The sequence below is a fragment of the Anser cygnoides genome, chromosome 30 (assembly GCF_040182565.1).
Source record: "Anser cygnoides isolate HZ-2024a breed goose chromosome 30, Taihu_goose_T2T_genome, whole genome shotgun sequence".
Taxonomy (NCBI): domain Eukaryota; kingdom Metazoa; phylum Chordata; class Aves; order Anseriformes; family Anatidae; genus Anser; species Anser cygnoides.
The window spans coordinates 1,455,855-1,461,993 of record NC_089902.1 but is presented as its reverse complement, the minus strand read 5'-3'; the positions used below and the strand labels follow the sequence as shown (position 1 = coordinate 1,461,993).

General features: G+C 51.7%; 1 pseudogene; it reads right to left on the bottom strand.

Moving 5' to 3' along the window:
* Positions 1-866: 866 nt before the first annotated feature.
* On the bottom strand, positions 867-5,849 carry LOC136787612 (olfactory receptor 14J1-like; annotated as a pseudogene).
* Positions 5,850-6,139: the final 290 nt, after the last annotated feature.

The following is a 6,139-nucleotide window of genomic DNA, read 5'->3' as shown; positions in this document are numbered from 1 at the left end:
AGCACATACAGAAAGTAACGCACCATAAAACTCAATTTGGAAAACAGGTACAGCAGACTGGAGATTAAGGCAATCAACATCGTGACTAGCAACTATTAAGCAGGTCCAATACTTATACCAATTTTAGTTTAACACACTCTGGTCAGATTTGTCGGTATCTCAACCCTTCGGGCCCCACGTTGGGCGCCAAAAGGACTGTTGTGGTTTAACCCGGCTGGCAGCTAAACACCACACAGCCGTTCGCTCACCCTCCCCCCTCCCTCTCTGGGATGGGGGAGAGAAACGGGAAAGTGAAGCCGGTGAGTTGAGATAAAGACAGTTTATTAAGACAGGAATATAATAATATAAGGAATATAAGGAATATAATAATAACAATAATAATAATAGTGATAATGATAATAGTATTAACAATAATAATGTGTAAGAAAACAAGTGATGCACAATGCAATTGCTCACCACCCGCTGACCGATGCCCAGCCTATCCCCGAGCAGCCGGCCCCCCACCCCGGCCAGCCACCCCTATATATTGTTTGGCATGACGTCAGAGGGTATGGAATACCCCTTTGGCCAGTTTGGGTCAGCTGTCCTGGGTCTGTCCCCTCCCAGCTCCTGCTGCACCCCCAGCCTGTTTGCTGGCAGGACAGAGCGAGAAGCCGAAAAGTCCTTGGCCTGGTGTAAACACTGCTCTGCAACAATTAAAACATCAGCATGTTATCAGCGCTCTTCTCATCCTAATCCAAAACATAGCACCCTACCAGCTACTATGAGCTACTTAACTCTGTCCTAACTGGAACCAGGACACAAGGTCAAAGATTGCCTGAAATTAACTTGAATAAAACTAGAAAAGTGAGATAGCCAAATCATTGCTAAGTAAATATTACCACTAGAATCAGTTTCTTCAGTGTGGCTTTCAGGTCCTGGTTCCTCATGCTGTAGATGAGCGGGTTCACTGCAGGAGGTACCACCACATATAAAACTGCCACCACCAGGTCCAGGGATGGTGAGGAGACAGAGGGGGGCTTCAGGTAGGCAACCATGGCAGTGCTGACAAACAGGGAGACCACAGCCAGGTGAGGGAGGCACGTGGAGAAGGCTTTGTGCCGGCCCTGCTCAGAGGGCATCCTCAGCACCGCTCTGAAGATCTGCACATAGGACAGCACAATGAAGACAAAACAAGCAAAGACTAAACAAACGCTAAACACAAGTGCCACAACTTCCCTGAGGTTGGCGTCTGAGCAGGAGAGCTTGAGGATCTGGGGGATTTCACAGAAGAACTGGTCCACAGCATTGCCTTGGCAGAGGGGCAGGGAAATGTAGTGGCCGTGTGCAGGACAGCATTGAGAAAGCCACTGCCCCAGGCAGCTGCTGCCATCTGGGCACAAGCTCTGCTGCTCACGAGGCTCCCGTAGTGCAGGGGCTTGCAAATGAACACTTAGCGGTCATAGGACATCAGGGTGAGAAGGGAAAACTCTGCTACAACCAAATAGACAGAAAAAAAACCTGTGCGGCACACCCTTGATAGGAGATGACCCTGGTGTCCCAGAGGGCATTGGCCATGGCTTTGGGGAGAGTGGTGGAGATGGATCCCAGGTCGAGGAGGGCGAGGTTGAGGAGGAAGAAGTCCATGGGGGTGTGGAGGCGGTGGTGGCAGGCTACGGCGGTGAGGATGAGGCCGTTGCCCAGGAGGGCAGCCAGGTAGATGCCCAGGAAGAGCCCGAAGTGCAGGAGCTGCAGCTCGCACGTGTCTGCGAATGCCAGCAGGAGGAACTCGCTCACAGAGCTGCTGTTGGCCATTTGCTGCTTCTGGGATGGGGTCCTGCCCATGGAGCAAAAGCACAGTAAGATAGTACAGAATTACCTGATAATAACTAATTCCATTTTGTCCTCTCAAGCAGACATTGGTCAGGTCCCTTTCATGAGTTTTAACTGACACTGACTGAGGGTGTCCCTGGAATAAGGGGACTTTGCTGTGGTCAATGTAGTAATCAGTCCTCACTTATAACAATAAGGAAAGGGGAACATGTGGTAATCCCTGATTAAATTCACTCCTGATATCAAGTGATTATCCACATTGCTGTTCCAAATTCACCCAACTGCATAGCAGGGCTGTTAGAATTTCTGTTTCTTTTTTCTTTTATATTTTCGTTCCTTCTGTACTCCAAGTGAAACCTTGTCGATCCTCACATAAAAAGGGACTGTCCCTTTAGTGCAGACTGCCCTTCCGAGTGGACAGCCAGTCTGTCAAGAAAGGCTGGTCTCTTCTGCTGGCATGTCTATGAGCGGCGGGATAACTACATGTTCACCTGAAAAGAACTAGGACACTGCTGAATCAGGGCTCAACGTGCCCATCTCCAGACCCCTCACCCTGTCCCCGTACTCCCGTTCCCCAAAGCACACCGAGGGCTCACTCTATGCTCTATGGGCATGTGAAACCCCCATCCCCAGGCAGCCTGGGAACAAGACCAGCAGCAGCATGGCCAGGTGGAGAAGCCAGGAGGAATGGCAGACTCTACTTCATGTTGAAGAAACAGAGAGATCTATCCTGTCAGATGCTATCAGGAATCGGATGTGCCAGCTGTAGAAGACCCCTCTGGCAACTGCAGCTGCATGGCCCTGCTGCCAGAGACTCACGGTGCCAAGAGCCTGCAGATCTGTCCTGCCACACGCCGCCCTCTGTTGCTGCGCTCCTCACTGCCTCCAAGCCCTCTCTCCCTCTCTCCTGCCCCGTGCCAGCTGCGGTCAGAGCCCCCAGCCCTGCTGCGCTGTGCACAGGAGCTGCTCCTGGGCACAGCTCTCTCTCTGCACCAGGGCCCTCTTGCCACGAGCTCTCTCTCTCCCACGAGCCCGGCCCAGCTCAGCACCACACGCCCAGCCCAAGGCATTGGAATCCCCCCTCGGGGGGCTTTGGAGAGGACCCCCCAAGAACCTCAGGCACTGAGAGACAATTGAAGACATCTCTCAACAAGTCCAAGTCAGAGGCAAGTTTCCTGCAGTGTCCCCCTGAGGGCCAGCCCTGACACAGCCTCCCTTGGAGCTCGTTAGAGCAGAGCATTGGAGGCAGGGAGGACAAGCAGACAAAGGCAATATGAAGATGACACTGATGTGTAGGAAAATTGGATGTGTTTCACCATATAGAAGAAGGGCCAGGCCTTGACCCCCAGCCCCTGGGAAGGGAGATCCTTTCCCTTCACACACTGCTCAGGGCTCTTCCTGGGACAGGAGGAGATGGGGATGTGCATGGCCAAGTGCAGGAGAATGGTACGAGCCCTGCCTAGTTCATGGCTGGGGGCGAGGAGGCAATGAGGCCCTGGTGCTTTCACGATAAGCTGTCTCCTCCTAGGCCTCAGTGGCAGAGACAACAGCCAGAGCCATGGACACAAAGACCTGGGTTCTGTTGGGACTCTCAGCCTTGCTACAGCCATTGCTCCTCTCCACACCAGGCTGTCCTAGGGAGTCCCAGAACTTCACCTCTTTTCCTGCTGGCTCTAGACCCTTGTCCGTGTGGTATCTCACAGGATCTGAGCTGAGTCTGATAACTCAGATCTTCTTGGTGGCCATGCTCCTCGTAAGGCAGCTCTGTAGGAAGCTGGCCTGGTTCCTGGGGAGCAGCACCACTGCTCGTATGGCATCCCTCATGCGGGATGGTCATGACTCTATGGAGCTAGATGGGATCCCCCTCTTGGTACTGAGGGAGCTGGCAGAAGTGCTCAACAAGCCGCTTTCCATCATTTATCAGCAGTCCTGGCCATCAGGGGTGTTCCCAGTCAACTGGTGACAAGGAAATATGATGCCCACCTACAAAATGGCTGGAAGGAGGATCTGGGGAACTACAGGCCTGTCAGTCTGACCAGTGACGGGGAAGTTCATGGAGCACATTATCTTGAGTACCATCATGCAACTCTCAGAAGACAACCAGGTGATCAGGCGCAGTCAGGAGGGCTTTATCAAAGTCAGGTCCTACTTGACAAATCTAAACTCCTTCTATGTCAAAGTGATGCACTCAGTGGATGACGTAGTGGCTGTGGATGTGGTTTATCTAGACCTCAGTAAAGATTCTGAAACTGTTTCCTACAGCGTTCTCCCAGAGAAAATGGCTGCTCGAGGCTTGGACGGGTATATGCTTCCTTGGATTAAAAACTGTATGGGTGGCTGGGCCCAAAGAGTTGTGGGACATGGAGCTAAATGGAGTTGGAGGCCGTTCTCTAGTGGTGACCCCCAGGGTTCAGTTCTGGGGCCAGTTTCCTGGAATATTTTCATCAATAATCTGGACAAGGGGCTTAAGTGAACCCTCAGTGTTTGCAGACAACACCAGGTTAGAAACGAGTGTTGGTGTGCTCGACGGTAGGTGGGCTCTGCAGAGGATCCTAGATAGGCTGGACTCATGGGCCAAGGTCAAATCTATGAAGTTCAACAAGGCCAAGTGCTAGGTCCTGCACTTGGGGCACGACAACCCCATGTAATTCTGGGGAATGGCGGGTGGAATGCTGCCCATCGGAAAGGGACTTGGGGTTTTGGTGGAGAGTCGGCTGAATAGGAGCCAGCAGGGTGCTCAGGTGGCCAAGCAGGCCAACAGCATCTGGGCTTGTACCAGGAATGCTGTGGTCAGCAGGAGTAGGGAAGTGATTGTGCCTCTCTACTCAGCCCTGGTGAGGCCACACGTCAGGTATTGTGTTTAGCTGTGGGGCCCCCAGCATAAGAAGGACACAGATCTATTTGAATGAATCCAGAGGAGGGCCACGAGGATCATCAAGGGGCTGGAGCACCTCTCCTCTGAAGACAGGCTGTGGGATTTGGTGTTGTTCAGCCTAGAGAAAAGAAGGCTCTGGCGAGACCTTATGGCGGTCTTCTAATACCTAAAGGGGGCTGTAGGAAAGCTGGGGAGGGACTCTTCATCAACTAGCGTAGTGATAGGACTAGGGGAAATGGTTTTACATTGAAAGAGGGTAGGTTTAGATTAGATATTCGAAAGAAGTTCTTTCCTCAGAGGGTGGTGAGGCACTGGAACAGGCTGCCCAGAGATGTTGTGGATCCCCCCTCACTGGAAGTTTTGAAGGCCAGCTTCGATGGGGCCTTCAGCAACCTGGTCTAGTGGAAGGTGTCTCTGCCCACGGCAGAGGGGTTGGAATTTTAGGATCTTTAAGGTCCTTTCCTACCCAAACTACTCTGTGATTTGCTAATTCTGTACATCCAAAACACAGCACCACACCAGCTCCTAGGAAGAAAAATTCAGTCTATCCCAGCTAAAACTCGGACTATATCCACCCCTGACTCCATACCATTGCTCCTATGTCATACTCAGGTCTGACACTTTCTAAATAACTATCACCACTTTTCCTCTCTTTTGATATACGCACAGAGATATCTTGCCCTTAGGCTATTTGTGTCCTGGTTTTGGATAGGATTCAGTTAATTTTCATCCTAGTATCATAGAATCATAGAATGGCTTGGGTTGGAAGGACCTTAAAGATCATCTAAGTGAACTCCCCCCAGATTCCACCCACTAGATCAGGTTGGCCAAGGCCTCATCCAGCCTGGCCTTGAACACCTCCAGGGATGGGGCATCCACAACTTCTCTGGGCAACCTGTTCCAGTACCCCACTACCCTTACAGAGAAGATTTTCCTCCTGATGTGTAGTGTAGGTCTCCCCTCTTTTAGTTTAAGACAAATCCCACATCCTCCTGTCACTACCTACCCAAGTAAAGAGTCCTTCTCCATTGTTTTTAAAAGACCCCTTTAAGGATTGAAAAGCTGCAAGGAGGTCTCCCTGGAGCCTTCTCTTCTCCAGGCTGAACAAACCTAACTCCTTCAGCCTGTCTTCACAGGTGAGGTGCTCCAGCCCCTTGATCATCTTTGTAGCCCTCCTCTAGATTTGCTGTAGGAGGTCCACATCCTTCTTGTGCTGGTGGCCCCAAACCTGGACACAGTACTCCAGGTGAGGCCTCACAAGGGCAGAGCAGAGAGGGACAATCACCAGCCTCTATCTGCTTGCCGCCCTTCTCTTGATGCAGCCTAGGATACAGTTGGCCTTCTGGGCTACAGTCACGCACTGCTGGCTCATGTTGAGCATTTCATGCAGCAGAACCCCCCAGTCCTTCTCTGCAGGGCTGCTCTCAATGAGCTCTTCTCCCAGCCTATCCC